Raw genomic sequence first — 26,115 nt, forward strand, 5'->3', positions numbered from 1 at the left:
TCTGACTGCACACTTGGGTGGAAGCCAACCTCCATGTAAGAAGTCAGATTACCTTGAAACTTCCATGCTGTGAGGAAACCCAAGCTAGCCAGAAGGAGAGGTCACATGAAAAGAGAGAGACGGACAGAGAGACAGAGAGACAGGGGTGCCAGCCAGCATCTAGCTTTTTCAGCCATCCCAGCCCAGGTACCTACGTGTGAATGAAGAAGCCATCCTGAATATTCCAGTCCCCTACCTTACATACCCTGCCTGACTCTCCTGGGTGCCTTTAGTGATTGGCTACAGAGTGTACCGTTAAGACCCAAACTCTAAGAGCCAAATTGCCTAGGTCTAAATTCAGGCTCTATGACTTACTAGCTGTAAGTAACTTGGGCAAGTCACTCGACCTCTCTGGTTCTCAGATTCTTCACCTGCAAATGTGAATAACAAGAGTATCCACTTCATAGAGTTACTGGGAAGATGGAATCAGTTCATATATGTCAAGCAATTGTTGTAGTGACTGGTACAAATGTTAGCTGCTATTGATGTGAGCATGACCAGCAAGGATAAGATTGCGACTGAATTCTGATCGGTTGAACTGGGTTAGAATCTGACTGGTCCCAATAACAGTGAGTAGGGGGGCTGGTTGTCCTAGAAGGGGTTCCCCACAAGCCGGCCTCAAAACAAGGATTTACGTGACGGTCATTTACTAGCTGTGCTCCCAAGAAAAGCCTGCATGGGTGGGGGTGGGGGGTGGGAGAGTGGGACTGGAAGGGAAGTGGGTCAGGCATGGCCATGGCCTCATCAAGCAGAGTAGTTTCTACTTATGCAGCAGAAACTAATCCTAACTAAACACTGATGCATGCTCACACCCTATGGGCTGCAGTCTCTGTATCTTAATATTAGTGCTAGCTAACTTTTACTGAGCAAATGCCACGTTCTAGGTACTGTGCCAAGTACTTTACATATATTTTCTCATCTAATTTTCAAAACCTGATGAGCTATTACATCCTCATGATAGGTCCTAACAGGCAAACAATACACCAAAGTTTCCATTTAAGTAAGTATCTGATGATGTTCATTAGATTCTGCAGATGAAGTGTCCTCATGTACATCATCCTCCTCTAAATAACGTCTGAGAAGATATGCACATATACGCGTAAACCTACTGGCTGACATAAACTTCCCTAGTGCAGCGAAAGCTGGAACACGCTTATGGGTAATAAGTGCAGGGTTATTCATTCTTAGGTGAGGCTAAGAGGGTGTAACTGTGATGTAGCTTGAAGCCCTTGGTCTACCAAGGTCCAAGGTCAGTGATGGACCCTAGGTTTCATCCTGAGCCCAATCTGATTAGGTAGCTCTTTAGAGCAAAGGCTGAGGCTATCCACGCTTAGGTGGAGGCTGCAGCCATCAACTAGTCATGTCTCCATGGCCATAAGACTGTGTCTTCATCCCTTCAGCTGCAGTAACAAAAATACCATAAACTGGGGGAGCTTATAAACAACAGAAATTTATTTTTCTCTGAAGGCTGTAAAGTTTAAGATCAAGGCACCGGCAGAGCTGGTGTCTGGTGAGAGCCCTCTTCCTGGTTCAGACAACCCACTTCTTGCTGTGTCCTCACAGGCTGGAAGGAAAGAGGGAACGCTCTAGGGCCTTTCACGAGGGCACTAATCGCATCCCAGAGGGCTCTTCCCTCGTGACCCAATCCCCTCCCAAAGGCCCCACCTCCTAATACCTCCACTACGGACTTGAACATATGAGTGGGGTAGGGGCACAAGCATTCAGACCCCAGCAGACTGCACAGGAACTGTACCAGCCACACCTGTGAGAACACATCAACTTGTGGGGTTACCTTATCATTCCACTTTGCAGATAAGGGAGGGAGGTTGGAAGTGAAGTCATTTCCTCCAAGTCACAGAGGCAAAGGTGGAATCACACACCTAGACTTGTTGCCAGGGCTGACGCTTGCAATCACCATCTTATTAGGACAGCCTCCTAATTTGACACCAGCCCCTCCATGGCCCTTGGGCAGGAAGGGGACAGTGGGGGCTGCTTCGGGCTCGGGCTAGAGCCTCCCTTCACGCCCAGGATCCAGTGCCATCTCTGCCTGCCTCACCCCCCAACACACTCCCTCTGATCCCCAGGATTCCTAGTACCCAGAGACCCCAGCCTCCCAGGCAGGATGGGGCCTCGGTGGCCTGGCTTCAGCCCTGCCTGTCCAGTCCACCCCGATCCCCCACACACACACCCCACCGCAGGGCCGGCAATCGGGCGCGAGCTGCCCCGCCCAGCGCGCCCCTCCGCAGGCCAGGCTCGGCTATCGATCCCGACGCTCCCCCCGGAGCCGCCTCTGCCAAGAGAGGCAATTTACCACCAGCTCCGAGGTCACGGGAGGGGCTGGCCGCCTGCACTGCCGGTGCTTTTACGCCGCTATAAAAACCATTTAAAGGGCCACTTTGTAAGCCGGCAGCGCTGCTTTCACCAGAGGAGGAGGGAAGCAGCGGAAGCCACGCGCCCGCAAGCCTCCTTTCCAGCCCCCAGTTGGACTGGATCCCCCAGAACCTCTGCTGCAGGAGTTCAGAGCCCGATCGCCAGGCCTGGAGGGCCGCCCGCATGCCGGCTGCATGAGCTGGAGGGGAGCCCGATGCCCCCAAACCCGACTAACCCCCGCCTCTCAGCCTGTTCATCCCTAAGTGCCTGCGCCCTGCTCCGTGCCTGGCACCCTTGAATGCTTCGCTTCTGCCACTTTTAGCATCTCGAGGGCGAGGGCGTGGGTGCTATTATCATAATGCCCATTTGTCAGAGGAAAAACCCGAGGCTCAGGGGACCCTAAGTGACTTGCTCCAGATCTCACAGCCAACAAGTAGCAAAGCCTGGGTTTAAACTCCAGAAGTCTGACTCCAAAGCTGATGGTCTTGATTTAATCATGGGGTGACCGCTCAGCACCCATATTTTGATAAAGGCCATCACTTTGATGAGGGAGCAGAGGCAAGCTGAGGGCAAAGCCCAAGCTGACATCCCACAATCCCCCCCACTCCCAAGTGGGCTATGTGTGACATGCCTCAGGCACTCCTGGCTGCCCTAAAGCTAAGGGAAGGAAAAACAAATGGTCAACTAATAGAGATCACAGTCCTGCAAGACATGAGGCTCCCTCGGTTTATAAAATGTCTTAGTGATTTACAAGAAAAAAAGCATTCTTATCAATAACCTCACTTCCAGAAGGAAACTCCCAACTGTCTTCATGTTAATGCTTTACTAGAAGGAAAACCCACCTTAACTTGACAATGGCAAGGCCTCCAGTGTCTTGTAGGTCCTCTTTAGCATAGGAAAGTTCTTTTGAAAACCTCCCTTCTCGTTGCGTCCCCCAACTCCTGAGTATTTGATCAGTCACCTCTCACAACCTTGGTGCAGCAGCTCTTTCTGCCCACGGGTCCTGTCCCCGTGCTTTAATAAAATCACCTTTTTGCACCAAAGACGTCTTAAGAATTCTTGGCCATCGACTCGGGACCTCACATACATTCCAAAACTACATCAACTTCAGCCTCAAAGACCGCTGGCTCACCAGCCACAAAGGTGAAAACCTTCAGGCGGTAAGGAACCATACCAGCATCCCAGCTGTTTCCTTCTCCCCGCTGGGGGCTCCTAAATGCCCTTCCCACTCCCGTCTGCCTGTTCAGCTACCTCCACCTGCAGGTAGAGTTGGTCACTGTTTCTTTTGGGCCACTGCTGAATTCATTCATTTATTCCTTCATTCGGTGAGTCATTCCACAGACACGTATTGATTTCTGCTCTGTGCCAGGAGCACGGAATTGGGCTGCAGGCCCAGGGACACAACATTCCTACAGTCTAGTAGAGGAGACAGATGTGTAAGCAGGCAATTGTAATGAGGACAGACGCAGAGCTGAAAGGGGAGGGAAGCCAGGAAGGCTGCCGGAGCAGGGGCCATTCAAGTTACAGTCGGAAGGATGAGCAGAAATTACCCAGGCTAAGAAGGGTGGAGAAATATGTTCCAGGCAGAGGGAACAGCATGGACAAAGACCCAGGGCTGAGCACCAGCACAGCACAAAATCTCCCTCATCGTTTAGTTACTGGAGCAACCCAGCCAAGTTTCATGTATGGCTGGAGCATAAAGTGACAGAAGCCAATGGGTGCCTTCTAATTTTGGTCCCACCACCTCCATTCTTGGAGATGGACAACTGAGGTGGTCTCAGTCTTAGGCAAAGTGTTTTAAGTTTTTTTTTTTTTTTTTTTTTTTTTAAAGATTTTTATTTATTTATTTGTCAGAGAGAGAGAGAGCACAAGTGGGGGGAGCAGCAGAGGGAGAGGGAGAAGCAGGCTCCCCACTGAGCAGGGAGCCCGATGTGGGACTCGATCCCAGGACCCTGGGATCATGACCTGAGCCGAAGGCAGACGCTTAACGACTGAGCCACCCAGGCGTCCCAAAGTGTTTTAAGTTTTTATGCCACTGTAAAACTTGTATGGCTTGGGGACAGGTGCCCCACCTTCTACATAGGAAAATCTGAGGCACCTCTGGGGAGAAAGGGAGGTGGGGTGTGGCAGGTGAGGAAGGGGGGCCAGGTCACCATGGGCCTTGTAAGCCAGGTTAACTCATTTGGCCTTTCTCAAACAGAGGGCAAATGGCAAGTCATCAAAGGGCTGAGTGCTGGGGAGCTGACCAGATTCTCCTCCCACACAGTCACTCTGGGGACAGAGTGACAGCCTGCCTGCTTTTAAAAGGTTCCTAGGAAGCCTGGGGCAAAAAAAAAAAAAAAAAAAAGTCATGCTTCTCAGGTTAGAAAACATGTGAGTTCTTTAAAAATGAAATTTTAGGGGACTGGGGAGGAAGGCAGTCTCTTAAAAAGCCAAGGAAGGAGAGAGCATTTCTGGCCAGTGTCATCCCATAGGTCTCTCGGCCCCTGTTGACTCCACAGGGAGTGGGGGACCCCACATCAGTGTCTTCTCCCTTACAGAGACCAAGGGGCCCTTCAGCTTCTGCCTCTCTGCCTCAGGATCCCTGGGCACCTTTGCACTCTAGTCCTGGGGCTCACTGCAGATCATCCCACCTCATGGGTTGAATCTAACTTTTGTCCCCAAGCCCTGGATTCCACACCAGCCTGGGTTTTCCCAGGCTTGATCCTACCTATTGTCTCACTTTTCTTGAGTCTTCAATATTTTTCCATTCTCCCTCTGCTGGGAAGCATCCTTGAGTGTCCTGAGCTAAACAAATGACCCTTTCCCTCAGGCCCCCACCATCTTTTTTCCTCCACCATTACACTTTTCTCTAGAAAAGCAACCTCTGTTCATGGTCCCCGCTTCCTCTAAGACATCTGCCTAATGCCAACAAGGCTACCAATCCTTAAGCATTTGCCTTCTGCCAGCTCTGTGTCATGAGCTCATCCATTTCTCATATGACCGTGTGAATTATGATCGTCCTCATTTTACAGACAGGGAAACTGAGGCTCCACGAGGGAGGATGAAGTAAATTGCTGAGTCGTACTACTGGCCCTAAACCCTGCTTTGCCTTCCATGAAGGCAGACACCTATCTTATCCCTGCCGTCGCCCTGGTAGATTTGAGGCACTCAATAAATATTTATTGAATGAATGAATGTTCAAATACGTTAGTGACTTTCTGCTAGCTTGTCTGGAGCCCTTTTCTGCAAAGTTTTATAATTTAGTAATAAATACATTTGGTAGCAATGTTACATGTATCATTGTGTCTCATAATCCCAGAATTCCTTTATGAATTAAGTATCTTGAAAAATAAAATAGAGTGGAATGCAATACAATTCTGAACCATTCTATCTCATGTCTTCATCCTTGCTGTCAAAATGCCAATGCCTTCTTAAACAGGAGAGAATGCCGGCTACATATTAATTTGGTTTTAGCTCGTGAAATACACTCAGGCATGCACGGTACAAAACAAAACAAAATTCAAGAAGGAGACAAAAATAATCAAAAGGGATAAATTTGGTAAATCCTATACAAAATGTAGCAGGTCTGAAAATATTTATTGGGAGAAACACACATTAAAGAAAGGTTATTTAGCAGACCGAAGAGGGAAAAACATCCAAAAGAATGAAACAGTACAAATTTAGACAATGTTTCAAAGAAATAAAAAATTAAGTAAAAAATTTCCTTAGGCCAATGGAAGAAAATGGCCTTAGACTGATACGCATAGCCAACTAGGTGAATGGTCTATAGATAAATTGCTACCAGTCAGAATGGATTAGGTTCTGCTGCAGGAACAACCCATCACAGTGGCTTAACACACAGAAGGTTATTTCTCACTCACCCTCCATTTCCAGCACACGTTGAGTGAGGCTACACTCCACGTCATCTTCATCCCAGGAACCAGGCTGATAGTACAGCCCCTACCCGGAATATTACCGAAATGTGGTAAACATTGTTCTAACATGAACAGGTTCTGCTTAGAAGTGAGACATGTCACTTCTGCTCACATGTGACTGACCGAAGCAAATCTCAATGTTTTGCTTGAGCTTAACTGGGCAGGGATGTGTAACTCTCCAACAGGGAGGGCAGCTTATAATAACCTTCCACTTCAGGCAAATTGGATTTAGGCAAATGGTTAATACTCTACTTCCTTCATCCCCCCCCTCCCCCAAAACATACCTTCTTCTAAGTCACAAATTCTAACGTGTAAAAAACCACCAGGAAACAAGTTTCAATGCAGTTTCTGGAATCCACCTCCAGAGAGGCTGATTTAGGAGATCTTGGGTGGTCCCTTAGGACCTACATGGCCACACCAGGTGACCTTGATGTCTGGTGGAATATGACCCATTTTGAGAAACATTGATTTAATCTCAGATAGAAACTGCTATCTTCTCCAAATGACCTTTCCTCATTCCTTGCTCAAGATGCATGCAACCAAATACCCTCAAAATATTAGTGACTTGAGCAACACGGAGATTTATTTATCTCTTGCAACAGTAAGAAGCCTTGAGAGGAGGAGTCCAGGATTGCTCTGGTAACTCCTTGGTTATCAGGGACCCAGCCTCCTGATGTTCCATTATCTTTAGTCACCTCATGGTCCAAGATGGCTGCTTGTGCTTAGCCATTACATCCATATTCCAGGCAGCCAGAGGAAGGACAGGAGGAAAGAAGCATGTGTCCCTTACCTTTTAAGGAGACTTTCCCAAAACCCTACACACTTCTTGCATCTCAGTAGTCACTCAGTTAATCACATGGCCATACGTATCTACAAGAGAAAATGGAAAACAGTCTTTTATCCCAAGTGGCAATGAGCTCTACTAAATGTAAGCATCTTGTTACTAAGGAGAAAGAATAGGCCTCTGGCAGTCTGCCACACTGTTTCCCTTTCTGCAGCTTTCAGCAGTGTTGACATCCCTACCTTACACTACTCCCCTCACCGCCCCCCCACAATTAGCCTCTGGGGTGCTGCCCTTATCTGCTACATCAGCCAGCAGGCCAAGACTTCTGACTTTGGGGGGCTGGCCTCTCTCCTCCTCCACCGCAAATATAATAATTTCCAGCTTTCTGCTCTTCTTGCCCAGAGATGGTATGTGAGCCATGCCCAGCCAAAAGACATGTTTGGCTTTGCCCATAAAGGGCTGCTCTCACTGTTTTTGAATTAATTCATTTGCAACATTTACATCAAACTAAAAAGCTTCTACACAACAAAAGAAACAATCAACAGAATAAAGAGGCAAACTACACAATGGAAAAAATATTTGCAAACCATATATCAGATAAGGGGTTAATATACAAAATATATGTAAGGAACTCATACAACGTAAATAGCAAAAAAAGAAAGAAAGAAAGAAAGAAAAAGGCAGAGGACCTGAATAGACATTTTCCCAAAGAAGACACACAAATGGCCAATAGGTACATGAAAAAAAGTGCTCAACATCATTGATCATCAGGGAAATGCAAGTCAAAACCATAGTGAGATATCACCTCACATCTGCTAGGATGGCTGGGATCAAAAAGACAAGAAGAGGGGTGCCCAGCTGGCTCAGTCGGTGGAGCATGCCACTCTTGATCTTAGGGCGGTGAGTTCAAGCCCCATGCTGGGTGTAGAGATTAAATAAATTAATTAAAAAAAAAAAGACAAGAGATAATAAATGCTGGCAAGGATATGAAGAAAGGGAACTCCAGAGTGTTTTTGGTGGGAATGTAAATTGATGAAGCCACTGTGGAAAACAGAATGGAAGTTCCTCAAAAAATTAAAAATAGAGCTACCATATGATCCAGCAACTCCATTTCTGGGTATGCATCCGAAGGAAATGAAATCACTATCTTGAAGAGGTATCTGCATCCCCACATTCCTTACAGCATTATTTACAATAGCCAAAACATGGAAACAACTTAAGTGTCAACAAATGAACAGAAGAAGAATCTCTCTCTCTCTCTCTCTCTCTCTCTCTCTCTCACACACACACAACAGAATATTATTCAGCCATAAAAAAGAAGGAAATCCTGCCATTTGTGACAACATGGATGTGGCCCGAGGGCATTATGTTAAGTGAAATAAGTCAGACAGAGAAAAACAAATACAGTATGATCTCAGGTATATGTAGAATCTAAAACAAAAGCCAAAGTCATAGAAACAGAGAGTAGAATGGTGGTTGCTAGGGGCTAGGGGTGGAGGAAATGGGGAGATGTTGGTCAAAGGAACAAACTTCCAGTTAGATGAAAAAGCTCTGGGGAGCTAATATTCAGCAGTGTGACTATAGTTAACGATAGCGTGTTATATACTTGAAAGTTGCTGAGAGAGTAGATCTTAAATGTTCTCAGCACATACATAATTGTAATTATGTGAGATAATAGATATGTTAACTAACCTTATTGTGGTAATTGTTTTGCAATATAGAGGTCTATGAAATCATCACATTGATACCTTAAACTTATACAGTGTCATATGTGAATTCTATCTCAATAAAACTGGGGGAAATAATAATTAAAAAATAATAGTCCATTTTTCACATACGAATCCAGATTAGTGGATGCTCTTAAAAACTTGCAAGATCAGGCCACACCGGGCCCACATTCCTTTATGGCCACAGCCAGCTCAGCTGAGCACAGCTGCCCCTGCAGATGAAGCAACAGCCCCACGGTGTCCCTCCACCTCCTAATGCCGACTGATGCTACTGAATCTGTGACCCTACAACTCCCTGTTTCCTCTCGGAAGGATCTTATTAGCTTAGTTCACACCCACATGCAAAGAACAACTTAAATCAGGAGCAGTCATGATCTCTCACCTACATTTCAATCCTGCACTTCTTTTTTTTAAAAGATTTTATTTATTTGAGAGAGAAAGAGCACATGAGAGGGGGGAGGGTCAGAGGGAGAAGCAGGCTCTCCGCTGAGCCGGGAGCCCGATGTGGGACTCGATCCTGGGACTCCAGGATCATGACCTGAGCCGAAGGCAGTCGCTTAACCAACTGAGCCACCCAGGCGCCCCATCAATCCTGCACTTCTGACATCTATAAATCTTTCCTGCTTCCAAGACTATTTTTATGTGGTAAGTGATTCTGCTTGGTCCCAAACTGTGAACATCAGGCAAGTTAACTCTCCTATTTTCTTAAAAAGTTATTCTAAGACATAGTAACATTATGAGCCCCCTGGTTGGATGCACTGAGAAGAACACATCACTTCTGTGGTATTCTCACTAAAAATGCATAACCTCAATTTGATCATGAGAAAACGTCAGACAAAATCAAATCGAGAGACATCCTACAAAACAGCTGACCAGTGTTCATCAAAAATGTCAAGATTGTGAAAGACAAGAAACTAAAGAAACATAACTACTAAATGCAACGTGGGATCCTGGACCAGAAAAAGGGCACTGGGGGGGAATATTGGGGAAATTCGAGTAAGGTCTGTAGTTTACTTAGCAGAACCGTACCAGTGTTAATTTCTTGGTTTTGAAAACCAGACTATGGTTACATAAAACGTTAATATTAGGGGAAGCTGGATGAAGGGTACATAGGAACTCTACCATATTTTTCAACTTTTCTGTGAGTCTGAAAATTATTTCCAATGAAAAGTTAAAAATGAAGTTATTACAAAAATATTTATCTTGGGGCGCCTGCCTGGGTGGCTCAGACAGTTAAGCATCAGACTCTCAATTTTAGCTCAGGTCATGATCTCAGCTTAGCATGTAGTCTGCTTGAGGTTCTCTCTCTCTCCCTCTCCCTCTGCCCCTCCCCCCTCAAATAAATAAATACATCTTTAAAATATATATATATATTTATCTCATGGGATCATGGTAATGTCAAAAGAGATTACATACATAAAGAATACAGTGCTATATCTTCTCCCTCTGTCTACTCCTCCCCCCAGAACCTAGCACAGTGGTCTGCCTTCTGCAAGTTCTCAGTATTTGGCATATTGAATAAACTTGAGGGGAAAAAAAGAGGGGGGGAAACTAACTTTGTATTAGTAACACCATTTCATTCTTAACGATAATCCTGTGAGGAAGGCATTATTATCCTCATTTTACAGATGAGGTCATTGAAGTACAAAAGGGTTTACAGCTTGCGCACTTGAACGCAGTTTATTTCTGAAATCACTCTTGCTCCCAGCACTTCCAGCCCAGGGGAGCACCTGACTGTGCTCCCCAGCAACCCACCCCAGCCCCACCCTTACCAGCTTCCCGGTTTGTGCTTTCAGAAAAGAGAGCTGCTTCTGCTGGTCTCCTGCTCTAGCACTTGGATTTCATTAACAAGCACAATTGTAACTGAAATTTTATTCACCAGCCACAGCTTGGCAATTATTCAAGTTCTCCCAAGCTCGGAGCCTATGTTCACTTCCTTTTGGCGGACAGAGAGAAAAGAAAGCAAACCTCAGTCCACATTCCTAGGGCAATGTACCCTGCTTGTGCCGGTTTCTGTGTCTCCCTGTGTTCCCAGGACACTGTGCACTTAGTAATTTCTAAAGAAGCCTGTTAGATTCAGATGGTAATCACAGCCCCCTTCTGGCGCATTCCCTGGACTCTTGGCCTCATTAGAAATCCTCTCGCTGCCTGCTTCCAGCCTCTCGCTTGCAAGTAAATGCTGGCCTCCGCTCTCCTTCCTGCCAGAATCTCAAGGCACCTCATTTACTTTTTTCTTAATGTAACATTTATTGTCGCTTCCCTCCTGTTCTCTGATTATAGAAGGAATACATGTTTGTTGCAGAAAAATGTGAAAACACGGAAAATCACAAAGAGAATAAAACTCGAACCATAATGCCACCAGCCAGAAATAAGCACTGCTACTATATGGAGATGTAAGTGATCCTTGACTTTCTTAAATATGGCTTTTGTGAAAATTGCACATTATATATAAAAATCCCTAATCTAGAGATCCAAAATGCAAATAAAATAGGACCATCTGTTTTCACCACACTGCATAATTCCAGGGGGCACTCTTCATATTGGTCTATGGGAATGACACCCTCTGAAGTTGTGCAGTGCACAATCTATGCAACTTGGCAGTCATGTTACAGGGCCTGGGAAGACAACACAAATCAAGTTGTAGGTAAACTAAAGGACCAGAGCAGCTCCTGAGAATTATTACAATGTAGGGATGTGGGACCAGTGGTGCCAGAACAATGTGACTTTTCAAAAGAGGCTAGAAATCTGGATTTTAAAATATCGTTACCATTTTTTAAATGCTGGCAACTAATTCAATTTTAAAAACCCACTGTACAAAACAAATAGGCCTAATCTAGACTGTGGGGTATCTGATGAAGCTTCTCCTCTCCCTTCTTTCTCCTACACCTGCCATCCTTGCTTTCTCCATGGAGTGGCCTCCAGAACTCTATTCTTAGGCAGGGAGCCTCACTCTAATTGTTCTATAATTGGGCCCCCCTCTAGGGGGGAGGGGCGGGGAGGCAGTCATCAAGGGCCCCACTTATCCCCTGCCACTAAGACAATGAGAGGAGACAGATTTGGCATTTCATCCCTCCTCTACAAATGGCTCATCAGCATATTCCTTCCAACCACGGAAGAACCTCTCTTTGAGGGCCACCTGGGTGGCTCAGTTGGTTAAGCGTCTGACTCTTGATTTTGGCTTAAGTCATAATCTCAGGGTTGTAAGATTGAGCCCTATGTCAGGCTCTGCACTGGACATGGAGCCTGCTTAAGATTCTCTCCCTCTCTCTCCCTCTGCCCCTCCCCTCCCCCCCCAAACAACGACAACAACAACAAACAAAAAATTTTTTAAAAACTCTCTTTGAGGGGTATTTTAGTAAGTACAATGTACAGCAACATTTGAGCCACCCAGCAATGCTTTCATTGATGCCTCAGATGAGTGTTTAGGTAAAAGATTTAAGATTGGGGGCTCCCAGGAAGAGGAGGGAAGGGACAGCAGGTCCTGGCTAAGGGAAGATGCTTAACCGACTGAGCCACCCAGGCACCCCTCTTTAACATTGCTTTTAACAACCACATAGAGGGGTGTGGGTGGCTCAGTCAGTTAAGTGTTTGCCTTTGGCACTCCTTGCTCAGCAGGGAGCCTGCTTCTCCCTCTCCCACTCCCCCTGCTTGTGCTCTCTTTCTCTCTGTCAAATAAATTAATAAAATCTTAAAAAAAAAAAACCAAATAGAATTCCATTGCATGAATGTACCATAATTATATTTCCTGGTGGTGAGCATAAAGATTGTTTCCAATTTTTTGATACTGTAAATACATTGTCCAGAAAAGCTTACCCATAGCTGTGATTATTTTATTATAAATCTATTTATTTACATTATATCATTTTATGTTAAATTACCTGGTCAAAGAGTATGCCAATTTTGATGCACAAGTGACCGCACATAAATATTGTACCACATTTTCACATACTGTGTGTGAGTGCTTATTTCGCCACCCCCTCATCCACAGTAGATTCAGAACCAGATTATGGGGCGAGACACCTAAACACTCACCTGGGGCATCAGTGAAAGCACTGCCAGGAGCCTCAAATGGTACTGACCATCTTCATTACCAAAACTCTCAAAGAGAGGTTTTTATGTGGCTGGAAGAAATATGCTGAGCCATTTGTACAGGAGGGGTAAAGATGGTCATTAACCTGCTGTCTAAGGAAGGTGGGTCCAAATAACTATAGGGATATTATTTTGCATATTGGAGCGTGCAAGTTCAGGGCCAGAGCCAAACTGCTGGGGACAGACAGAGGCTGAAAACTGCTGTAAATTGTCTTCCTCAGACACTCTCCTTTTTAACTACTGAACAAATGTTTAATAGACATCACTTTTAATCATGTAGAGTATTTTGTATTAACTGGAAGGATACCCATGGTAAACTGATAACTGATAAAAGCAAGCCGAAGAACAATTTCTTTTTAAAAAATTGATTTATTATTTTTTTGAGAGAGAGAAAGAGAGAGTGCATGCAAGTGGGGGGAGGGGCAGAGGGAGAGTGGAGAGAATCTCCAGGAGACTTCCCACTGAGCACAGAGCCATGTGCAGGGCTCAATCTCACAACCCCAATGACCTGAGCAGAAATCAAGAGTTGGATGTTTAATCAACTGAGCCACCATATTCCCCACTTTTTAAAGAAAACTTACATAAGCACTCATATGTTTCCATCTCCTTATATAAGCAAAGGAAAATATGGAAGATAATACACAACACTTTTAACAGTGTCTATTAGGGATATTAGTCTGTAGAGGGGAAGAAAAGATTATTAATTTTACTTTAGATGCTTGAATTACATCAGTTGTTTTAATTGTGTCAACAAGCACATACAACTTGTGTAATTCAAATGTTCCATTTTTTAAATTAGATTTGAAGAGGCACCAAATAGTAGCAAGCCCAGAAGAGGCTACATCTCAGACTGTCTCTGGCTAGATAATATTATCTTTGAAAATCTTTGCTTAAAACTGGCAGTATTACATACTGATCTTATGAGAATCATAATAGGTATCTCTTTTTGCTCTTGACCATATGAGATTATGTCTAGTATTTTGCTTTTAAGTTAATGTGGAAGTTGTTTTAAAATGGAAATTCTTCACCATATTTAGGAACTACTCCTTTATTCCAAGTTTACCCAGAGTTGTTAAGAAAAATGCATATTAATGACTACCCATTGTGTAAACAAAATCTACAGAGTTGATCATCTGGCTTCCCTCTGTACTTACTAATATAATCAGATGTGTTGGTAACTTTCCTAATATTAAACCATCCTTGCATTACAAGACTAAGCTTGATTGGATCATGCTTTATTGCACTGTTAGTGCTAGAACCAGTTTGGTTAAAATTGATTTGATGATGCTTTATTTAGGGTTTTTACATCAGTATTCATAAGAAAGTTTGGTTGGTAATATTCCTTTCTTGTGATGTTTATAATCAGATTTTTGCTATCAGTTATGCTAGCTTCATGAAACAATTTGAGGAACTTTTCTTCTTTTTGTTTGTTCTACCTACTCAGGTAGTCTGAAAATGACTTATTCTTTGTATGTCTTTAAAAAACTCATTCATAGGGACACCTGTCTGGCTTAGTCAGTAAAGCATGCAATTCTTGATCTTGATCCAAGCCCCATATTGGGCATGGAGCCTACTTAAACAAAAAAATAAATAAAAATTTAAAAATAAATAAAAAGGGGTACCTGGGTGGCTCAGTCGGTTAAACGTCTGACTCTTGATTTTAGCTCACGTCATGATTTCAGGGTTGTGAGATCAAGCCCCAAGTCAGGCTCTGCGCTGGGTGTGGAACCTGCTAAGTGTGGAGAGATTCTCTCTCTCCCTTTCTCTGCCTCCCCTCACCCACTCTCATGCTCTCTCTCAAGTGAATAAATAAATAAATAATTCATCCATAAAATTATCTGAGCATGGAAACTTTCAGAGAAGTGGAGTTTTGTTTGTTTGTTTATAACTTTTACTATTTCTTTCAGGGTTACTGGTCCATCTACATTTTCCATTTCTTTCTTTAATCAATTTCATTCACTTGTATCTTCCTTGAAAAGAAGCTATTTCATCCAGATTTTTAAATTCATTTGTAATGTATTGTATATCCTTTGATAATTCTTATAAAAGATCCTCTAATTCCATACATCTGGTTCCTTTTCCATTCTCAATTTTGCTTATTTTCTTACATTTCCCAGAGGTCTCTCTATTTTACTGGCTGTTTCAAAGAACCAGGTCTTCCAGTTAGCTATCAATGTTTATTGGTCTTAGATTTTCTAGCTCAGTTTGGTTGTTCTTTTTTTTTTTTTTTAAGTGCTCTGTCCTGATTTCCTTGTGTTTATTTTGTTGACCTTCTCTTCCTAATTCTTGAGGTCAATACTCATTTCATTTGTTTTCATTTTACTTCTTTAATGGCTAAAGCATTTAAGGCAATTATTTTTCCTGAATCCAGCTTTAGCTTATCCCATAAAACCAAAGATGTTACATTTCATTTCTACTTTTCTTTGAAAAGGTTTATATCCACAGCTGAGTTTTGTTTTTTTTTTTAAGATTTTATTTATTTTTTGACAGAGAGACAGCGAGAAAGGGAACACAAGCAGGGGGAGTGGGAGAGGGAGAAGCAGGTTTCCCGCCGAGCAAGGAGCCCGATGTGGGGCTCGATCCCAGGACCCTGGGATCATGACCTGAGCCAAAGGCAGATGCTTAATGACTGAGCCACCCAGGCGCCCCCCAGCTGAGTTTTTAGGAGAGAGTTTTAATGGTTGTTGTTGTTGTTTTTTAAATAACTGATTCAGAGATTATTTTAAATTAAAAATAGGTTCATTATACAAAACAAAAATAAGGGAAAATTCATCCAGAATTCTACCACTCAGATGGTTATATACATCGTTCCAACCACTGGTGCATATGGCTGCTTCTTCTCCCTTTAAAAAAAATCATATTATCTATATATTATCTTAAAAGTCTCTTTCTTCCCTAGATATTGTATGTGTGGTTATTGGGACCTCTTGCTACTACTCTTAGGGGGTTGTGAACTCTTGGGGTCCTCCGGTAACTTACATGAACATGGAGATTGCTCAACAGGCAGATTTTAGGAGATTTTATTGGTGCCTTCTCTCCTTTAGGAGAGACAGGAAGACTTGTGACAAAGATTTCATACATGAAGATATTGCTTTGCCTCCATGTCCTTTAACCAGCACTCCATCATCAAGCTTGAAGACAAAGGGAACCAGAAAAGACTCCTCATATCCTCCTGTCTAGAACCCCTGACTCCTGCCCAGCATCCCCAAATTTACAGCCAGATCCATCCTTTGCCATCCGGGCAAATCACTTCACTTCTTCAGAGCTTTCCTTTCTCCGTCCATAAAATGTGGATGACAGGAGACCCTAGCTTATAAGGTAGTGATAAGTTTTAAATAAAAAAATGTATAGAAAGCACTTAACACATAGCCTGGCACATAACACTCGGTGATAGCTGTTGTTGTGACTAATCCCACTACTTTCTAAACAAGCAAAACGAATAAAGATCTCACTTCTCAACTGAGGCTCAGGGGATCTCAATGCCTGCTACTCATCTGCAGTTTTACAAAAGCAATTAAAGCTTGCCTGTGATCGTGACTTCATCGTCCTTGAAGCCCGAGTTGCCCTATTGAGAGAGGAAGCCAGTGCCCTTGTGCCCGTTCCGGTGCTGTTTATTATGCCAGAGAGGCTGCTCAGACTCATTACTGCTGCGGAATACAGGCCCCCAGGGGCTGAAGTGAAGCTGGATAATTACCAACAGATCCCTAATAGGTATGGACTCAATGGAGACAAGTCAATCAGGATCGCAGCATTTATGTCTAAACCATTCCAATCCACGCCTGGGGGCACCGGAGACTGCTAATGAGGGCCAAGCTCCTGAGGCCAAGGGCCCTGACCATCAGCTCCACCCTTGAGAGCCCCATGCCTAAGAGAATCCTGACACCCACTCCTTCCCTAACACTCAGTGGCTCACCTCCAGGAGAACTAAAAGGCAAGCTGATTTGGCCTGATATCAGAATCTTCTCTGCCTTGATGGCCTGGCCCTGTCCTCTCCAGTAGAAGATCTAGTCCTCTCAGAAATTCCACCCTTAAGAGAGATCTCCTGAAGCAAGTCTCCCTCCCTGCTCTTCTCTCCATTAACCCCTACTCAGCTACACTTCTCCTCCTTCATTCTTATCACAGGGACCATCATTTAAAAAACTAGCAGTGACTTCAGCTCCCTAGTTCTCACAGAGCCACAGTGTTGCCCTGAGGAAACATGGCTTTATCTCTAACATTTGCTGTCAGTACACATGCACACATGCAATTTAATTGAAAGCATGATGATTAGGGGCGCCTGGGTGGCTCAGTTGGTTAAACGTCGGACTCTTGATTTCAGCTCAGGTCATGATCTCAGGGTCATGGGATTGAGCCCCAAGTCAGGCTCTATGCTCAGCACGGAGTCTGCTTGAGATTCTCTCTCACTCTCCCTCTGCCCCTGCTCCTGCTCACGCTCTCTCAAATAAATAAATAAATAAATTCTTTAAAAAAATAAAGCATGAGGATTAGAATTCCTGACAGACTGTCCCTCAAAGGTAAGAATTTCGGTCCACAAACTGAACTTTCTGGATGGTTCTACAGCTGATCTTTAGTGGTATCCTAAGCCCCATTTCTTTTTGGTGGTAGAAATATAATCTCAGCAATTCAAAAAGGCCCCATCCCAGCTTGTTCCCAGGATGGGTGGGACACCTACATTCTGGGGGCAGAAGAGCCAAGTGCCAAGGGTGAATCTGATCCTTCGTCACTGTCCACCACCCATACTGGTATCCTCCAAGCCACCCTGCTCCCCTCCTGCCTTGGCCATTGTTCACTGTCTATGCAGAGTGTTTGCTGAGATCTGCTCATTCCCATGGCAGAGTTACATTGGTCGTTTAGCTATTTCCAGACCCTTCTCCCCAAATAGCATACACTCACTGGCTTTTCTGTAATACCATTCCTCCCCAGAAGCACTAAAAGCCCCTGACTTAATGGACAAGGAAGGACAGAGAATCCTTGGTTAATATCTAAAATAATTATTCCCTCACAAGTGTCACACACACACAAAAAAGGTGGGTAGTTAGGAGTAGGTCAAAGGTCCAAAAGGAAGACCCTCACCATTTGGGAAGTATCTGTAACACAACTACAATTGTGGACACAGCTGGTATTCCCAGAGGGACCGAGATAGGTTAGATCAGTACAAGAGAAGTTGTGGTAGATATTTCCATAGGAAGGGAGCTTTCTCTGGGTTCAGAGGCCATCAGGGGCTTTCTTCGCTCCAAAATTCCACAGAAACATAAAAGGAGAGTAGGTAAGTGATTCCACAGAAGGATGTGTGCTTATGTATCATTCAGGTAAGAGTTGGGTCTACATGGTGGCTTCCCAACCCACCTCCTCATTTGCTTCTGGAACATATTGTTTTTCAAGACCCACTAACTAAGTGAGACCTTGAGCAAAAGTCAGAAGCAGCCAACACCTCTTGGACTCCTGCAAAAGTATTAGCTTGAGCCAGAAATTTGAAGGCAGTTCATACCACCAGACAGCTCCGCCATTCTTGGCCACTATATAAGATACAAAGAGCTTAGAACATCTGTCCTCTAGGGGTCCCTGGGTGGCAAAGTCAGTTAAGCCTCTGACTCTTGGTTTTGGCTCAGGTTGTGATCTTGGGGTTTTGAGATCAAGCCGGGCTTGAGATCAAGTTGGGCTCTGCACTCAGCACGGAGTCTGGTTGAGATTCTCTCCCTCTCCCTCTGCCCCTGCTGCTCATGCGTGCTCTCTCTCTCTCTCTCTCTAAAATAAATAAATAAATTTTTAAAAAAAGATAATCTATCTTCTAGATATTTCCCATCCTCACTTTATCCCAGGGTTCTTCCCCACCAACTCTTCTAACCCCAAGCAAAAAAACAGCCCATGCTGCCTGACCACGTATCCCTAGAGCCTCATCACTGACATCCCTGATCTCCTGGACACTCCCCTACAGCTTGGGTAATGTCAGTGTCCATGAGGATGACCTGTCCAACAAAAAGCCCTCCAGTTCTTAAACCCCACAACTGTGATGTCTCCCGTATAACAACTTGAGCCATACCTGGAACTTCTCAGCATCTCCTAAAAGTGCCTCGTGTCATAAATGCTAAATTCTCCAGCTGCGATCTCTTCCCCTCTCCATCACTCCAATACCATTGATGCCTTCAGGGTCTTGTCCTCTTTTTCTCAGCCTGTGAACTGCCTGGCTTCACATCCTTCCCTAACCGGCCTGGACCCCACAATCCCTCATTTCAGCTAACGGCTTGCCACCCACACTCTCAATCCCCTGTTCCTCTGCCACTACCTCCCTAACCAGGAATCTGTTCGGGCTGCTGAAAACCACCACAGAAATGCCTACAAATGTCACTACAAATACAGGATCTCCAGCATTAGCTTCACCTTCCAGGCTACCTGGGAATCAGTTGAAGAATGAAGTGTAAATGTGTTTTGGTTTAATTGTCAAACTCAATCAAGTCTTTCAGCTTCATTGAGATGTTGGTGCTTGTACCTAAGAGAACCTGTGACAAAGGTAAACCAACCATTGCCTCTGACCCAAGCAGCAACAAAGTTCTGTTTTAATGGATGCTGTAGATTATGACACCGTTGCCATTGTTCCATTTAAGAGATCACCATGCTTGCCCCCAGGGACAGTTTGAGGGTGGAATCAATTCCTCAGCACCTTGCAGTGGAGCCTGGTGGTAGCATTCCTCACAGACCTTTATTGATCACTGTGTCTTTGCACAATGACCTAAGTAAGCAAGGTGTTGTCCATGCATGGAGAGATTAGCACTCAGGGGGAAGGTCAGCCCTCATGTCCAGGGGCATTCTTAATTCTAGAGTGAGGATGGAGATAGGCTCTTTGACAACAGATCTCTCCCCATCTTCGGGAATTAAGAGCACACCAACATCTTTGTTTATAGTCAAGACCTACTCATCTGGTCCATAGCAATGGTGCGTGAGAGGGTCAAAAAGCGGTACACCAGTATAATCATACATGACCTTACTCATTATATGCATATAATATTTTATATTTGAATTCCTTAAACAATGATGCAGCTACACTGTCTAGATCCAGTTGAGCTGTACCCATCAGGCCATGGATCATTCCAACACACAGCCCCTGTGGCTGCCTTGGGAAACTCTGAGCCATGTCTCACTTTGGTGGCCTGAGTGACAGGACTCACTTGGCTTATCTGTCTTTAGTGCTCATACTGTGACAGTCACTCACCCCCCTACCCACTGGTAAATCCTAGGCACAGGCAACAGAAAATGAATGGCATGGGAGGCTGAATCAGGTAGAATTAGTGGCAATTATACCCACTGTAGGATTCCAGAGCTGAGTTCCAGCAATATTCCTCATTTCCATTTGGTATTAAATGAGATAACAAAGAACTTAACACAGGGCCTGGGACATAGCAGGTCCTCAGTAATGGCTAATTGGGCAATAATGTTAGGTTGTGTAGGATTGTGGCTGAAAGTAGGGACTCTAGAGCTGGATTCCTTTTGTTCAAAGCCCAGTGCTATTGTTTACATGCTGTGTGGACTTGCTGTAGTTATTTAGTATCTCTATGGCTCAGTTTCTTCTCCTTGAAATAGGGATAACAGTCACCACCCCACTGGATTGCTGTGAACAACTTAGCACATAGACAGCATTCTGTAAGTATTAGCTAATTTTATTAACAAGCTAATGATGATGATGATGTGATGATGATGATGATGATGATGATGATGACGATTAGAGGAATGAGGGGTCTTTGGAGCCTGCCTTACTGTCCCCCTTTCTTCCTCCCCATCCTTTCAGTCTTATCTGCCCTGCAAAACCCCCACCCAGGGTCCACCGCACCCTCATCATCTCTGCTGAGATGCTGGGGAAACATTTTCATGCTTGTTCGGATTGGCCTCTGCAGCAGATTAAAGAAGGACACACATTCTCTGACACTCCTCCCATTGAGAAGTGGGTCTTATTGCCCCATTCTTGAATCTGGAATTCGCTTAGTGACTTGTTGGACCAATAGAATGCAGCAAGAGTCCTGGGACTTCCAAGGCAAAGTCATAAGAAGCCTTGCACCCTCTCCTTGGACCTTGTAGAATGCTTGCTCTCAAGATGCTGCTTCTCAGAACCCAGCCTCCAAGCCTTGAGAAGCCCATGCCACACTAAGAGCCCTGTGTAGGCACCCTAGCCTGGAGCCCCAGCTGAGATTCCAAACATCAGCCAGCACCAACTGCTAGCCATGCAAGTGGACATTTTGGACATCCAACACAAGTCAAGCCCTCATGTGGCTGCAGCCCAGTTGCCACCCACATGCAACTGCATGAGAGACCCCAAGCGAGAACCACCCAGCTGAGTCCAGTGAACGCACAGAACCATGAGAGACAAAAATAAGTTGTTGTTTGAAGCCACTAAGCTTTAGAGTGGTTTGTTACAGCAGAAATGAATAACCAGAACAGTGTCTAACCTGAAAGAGGCTGTCGGGTTATCCTCCCCATGGCCCCATCCTTAGGCCATTCTTTCCTCCTTCTACACCTTCACCCTTCACCACCTGCCCATCACTTTGCAGGAGGGCAACTCCTGTTAGGGATAGTAGAGTTTAGCCTACAGAAAAGGCAGAGAGAGGAGGTTTATTTAGAATGCCTGAGAGGCATTAAGCATTGCAAGGCTCCCAGAAATCCGAGAGCAGGAGTTATAGGCCGGCTGGCCTTGGTGAGGCTGGGAATCTGGGGATAAGCAGAACCTGAAGAAGTTCCAGTGTTTCTTTCCATCCCTCCAGCATTCCATAAACACCTGCCGAATACCCACTCTGGACCAGGTTTGTTCTCCACTTAGCTGCTTTCTGGTTTTTCCCTGGACCATCTGCATCTCCTGATGCTTCCCCATCATCTATATTTTATCTTTTCTCTACATTATAAATCCTGTTGCTTCACAACTGTCCCTCGTTTGTGACACACACTCCTCCCTCACATGGCCCCAACTCAATGTGAAAACCTCTCTAAATGCGGTTTGGCCATTTCAGCTGAAGCTGAATGTCACAGGTCAAATTCCTGACAGCAAGTATAGATCGGCCACCCCTCAGGCCAGTCTAGCCCTGGTCCAGTCAACACTTGGAAAGCTAGCACTGTGTGGATGTGGAGAGATTCTTAATAGAGGGGATGACAAAGTGACAAGTCAAGGGCTAGATCAGGAGACCTGCACTCTGAGAATGGCTCCGTCACTTGTTTGTGTGTGGCCTGGGGCAACCTACATCCCTCTCAGGTGGTCTTGCCTCCTCCTGTATGGAATGAGGTAGTTCTATCAGGTGGGAGGAGGGTGGGAATATACCTGATAGGTGTTCCAGAATCTAAGAGTAGAGAAGCATGTCAAGTTTGCCTGTCTCTTTTAACTGTCAAACAACTTTTTCCAATAGGGACTAATACTATCTTCATTTTATAGTTGGGGAAACTGAAGTATGGCCAGATTAATAGCATGCTCCAGCTCACGCACCCAGGAAATAACTCAGCTGGGACACAGACAAAAATCTGTTTGCCATCAAGGCCTGTCTTCTGAGTCATTCCCTGTACCCCTTATCTATGCCAGAGTCTGTGTGCCCAGGAAGAAGATAATATAAAATAAAAAAGGTTGAGAAAAGCTGGCACAGTCTATATTATTTCTTTCAACATTGTATCTTTTTCTCTTAGGCTCTAATATTTTTTTCTGTTAAGCATTTTAGAACACTGGGGGCTTGGGAAGTAATAATGAGCTGGATGTAAACCAGAGACCTCAAGAAGAGAGGACTGCTCACAATGATATCCCTCCTCCTCCACCAGGGGATGATTTCATGATATCACGTAATACAAGGGTAGAGAGACAGCTCCATCTCTTTCTATTAATACCATTCAGTGGAAATTTGTTAAAGAAACAGACCTGTATCCACTTCTAAGGCCAGGGAAGTGGGAAAAGGCGATCTCTATAACCTTTTGGGGCCTCTGAGGCTATGTATGCAGAGCATGCGCAGGGTCCTGGCTGGTGCAGATGAGCACCCCCATTAACTGAGCTCTCCCTCTAATGAGCACAACCCCTGAGGAGTGAGGGCAAAGGCGCGGGTCCTCGGGAAGGCCTCTGCCTTCCCTACAGATCATGGTCTGGAGAACAGGATTCACAGGATCTCAGATGTGCATGTGAATTTCTTGCTCTGTGCTGTGGCTCCCTGGCTTGAATACAGATGAAGCCTACTAAAACCCAGGCCCCTGCAGGGAGAGGGCTGGCTGGAGCCTCTTTAATGTCTGCCATGAGACAAGGGAGAATCCTTCCACCCAGAGGTTCTCAGCTGGGATTTCCCCAGACTGGAATATACTGAGGGCATCAGCAGCAGGGGGTGCACACAAAATGAGGGGGTGGAGAATGCTGATGGCACTTAGCATTTAATATTTCCAAAACAGACTTTGTAGACATCCTTACATGTATTAATTTCTTTTTAAGTTTTTGTTTTAATTATATATGGGATGCGTGGTAAAAACCATAATCTTTTATAATAGCTACGCCTGTGTATAGCACTTACTGTGTACCAGGCTCCATTCTGAGAATTTTTAAAATATTAACTCATTTAATGCTTTAACATTTTAAATTACATGATCTATTTTTTTAAAATTTTTTATTGTTATGTTAATCACCATACATTACATCATTAGTTTTTGATGTATTGTTCCATGATTCATTGTTTGTGCACAACACCCAGTGCTCCATGCAGAACATGCCCTCTTTAATACCATCACCAGGCTAACCCATCCTTCCAGCCCCCTCCCCTCTAGAACCCTCAGTTTATTTTTCAGAGTCCATCGTCTCTCATGGTTCGTCTCCCCCTCCGATTTCCCCCCTTCATTCTTCCCCTCCTGCTATCTTCTTCTTTTTTTTTTCTTAACATATATTGCATTGTTTCAGAGGTACAGATCTGTGATTCAACAGTCTTGCACACTTCACAGTGCTCACCATAGCACATACCCTCCCCAATGTCTATCACCCAGCCACCCCATCCCTCCCACCCCCCACCACTCCAGCAACCCTCAGTTTGTTTCCTGAGATTAAGAATCCCTCATATCAGTGAGGTTATATGATACATGTCTTTCTCTGATTGACTTATTTTGCTCAGCATAACACCCTCCAGTTCTATCCACGTGGTTGCAAATGGCAAGATCTCATTCCTTTTGATGGCTGCATAATATTCCATTGTATATATATACTACATCTTCTTTATCCATTCATCTGTCGATGGACATCTTGGCTCTTTCCACAGTTTGGCTATTGTGGACGTTGCTGCTATAAACGTCGGGGTGCACGTACCCCTTCGGATCCCTACATTTGTATCTTTGGGGTAGATACCCAGTAGTGCAATTGCTGGGTCATAGGGTAGCTCTATTTTCAACTTTTTGAGGAAACTCCATACTGCTTTCCAGAGTGGTTGCGCCAGCTTGCATTCCCACCAACAGTGTAGGAGGGTTCCCCTTTCTCCTCATCTCCGCCAACATCTGTCATTTCCTAACTTGTTAATTTTAGCCATTCTGACTGGTGTGAGATGGTATCTCATTGAGGTTTTGATCTATTTTTTTTGAAGTAAGCTCTACACCCAACGTGGGGCTTGAGCTCATGATACTGAGATCAAGAGTCGCATGCTCTATCAACTGAGCCAGCCAGGTGTCCCTACAGGATCTATTTTTGTGCTCATCTTACAGGTGAGGAAACTAAGGCACAGGGAGGTTAAGGAACTTTTCTTGGGTTCAACAATTAAATGGTGAGGCTAGGATTTCAACCTAAACAAATGTGCACCATAGTTGTATCAGTTAGCTTTTGCTATGTAACACACCATCCCCAAGCTACATGGCTTTGAGCAGCACACATTTATTACAATTAGATGAATTGGCAGGCTGGTATTTCTGGTCTGGGCCAGCTCAGCTGATCTCTGTGGTCTGCTGGCAGCTTGACCAGGGCCAGATGGTCTAGGACAGCCTCATCTGCATGTCTGGTGATTGGATCTAACTGAGCTGTAGTGACAGAGATGACTTGGCTGTGCATCTCTCATCATCCAGTAGGCTACTCCAGACTGTTAATGTAGAGGTGGTCACAGGGATCCCAAGATGGATGAGAGAGGGAGGATCCCAATATGCAACTGCTTTTTGAGCTTCCTCTTGTATCGTGTTTGCCAATGTCCCATTGGCCAAAGCAAGTTACAAGGCCAGTCCAGAGTCAGTGTGGGAGGGGACTACCCAAGCTCATGGACATAGGGAGGGGAATAATGAGGGACTATTTTTACAATCTCCACAATAGTCTTAGCTCTGAACTTCTCACTAAACTAAATTCTTAGGCTTCTAATAGCCTTACTCCAACTCTGGGCCTCAGTGGAGCCCTGGGCAAGAACGGCTGGGAGGAATCTTATAGCCAAACAGGACCAGATACTGCTCATGCATGCCCAATGTCCCCCCTTCTCCCAGTGCCCCACCCAATAGGTACCCCACCATTATATAGAGACAGAATCTGACTAAGTGTCCATGGAAGGAAAAGGAAGTGGATTGTGAATTCCAAGGGAGCTTGGGTCTAGTTACCTGAAACTAGCTGTGGGACCTTGGCTAGACCACCTCATCTCTCTGGGCCTGAGCGATTTTATTTTGTTCAATTCAGTAGTCCCATTCATTCATTAAACACTTATTTGGTTCCCACTGTGTGATAGGCATTGTATTGGACAACACAGATACAGTTGTGAAAATAGTCCTGCCTCTCATGAAGCATTTAGCATCATGGCAAAATAAGGGTTAACACAATAATCTCAGTAATGACCATATAATTCCAGACTGAGGTAAGTACTCTAAAAGACAAAAGCCCAGTTCTATGAGAAGTTACATCGAAGAAATTTGGTGTAAACCATGAGAGTGGGGAATGAAAAAAGGTCCCCTCCAACTGACAGTTGGGAAGAAGTTAACTGGGAGGACCAGGGGAAATAACCATCAAACCCAGAGTGACTGGGAGATAATTCTCCATAGATCTCATAATTCTCCACACATCTTGAAAACAGAGGTCCTAACTGCCTTTGTCCTGGGCTAACTTTTCTTTTCTTTTCTTTTTTTTTTAAAAGATTTTATTGATTTATTTGTCAGAGAGAGAGAGAGCACAAGCAGGGGGAGTGGCAGGCAGAGGGAGAAGCAGGCTCCCTGCTGAGCAAGGAGCCTGATGAAAGACTCGATCCCAGGA

The 26,115-nt window shown here is 44.6% G+C and overlaps 1 long non-coding RNA gene across 2 annotated transcripts in view; it reads right to left on the reverse strand.

Moving 5' to 3' along the window:
• Window positions 1–26,115, reverse strand: part of LOC116626735 — an 88,855-nt gene that overhangs the window by 22,842 nt on the left and 39,898 nt on the right. Inside the window, exons 1-2 of one of the 2 annotated variants that reach the window (XR_004298316.1) lie at window positions 10,610–10,675; window positions 7,117–7,196 (exon numbers count right to left, since the gene is read on the reverse strand). This is a non-coding gene — a long non-coding RNA (uncharacterized LOC116626735). Of the gene's footprint in view, window positions 1–7,116; window positions 7,197–10,609; window positions 10,676–26,115 lie in introns of those variants that run through there. The other variant, XR_004298317.1, reaches the window with a different exon arrangement.

This window comes from Phoca vitulina, unplaced genomic scaffold (assembly GCF_004348235.1).
Source record: "Phoca vitulina isolate PV1807 unplaced genomic scaffold, GSC_HSeal_1.0 scaffold90, whole genome shotgun sequence".
Lineage (NCBI taxonomy): Eukaryota > Metazoa > Chordata > Mammalia > Carnivora > Phocidae > Phoca > Phoca vitulina.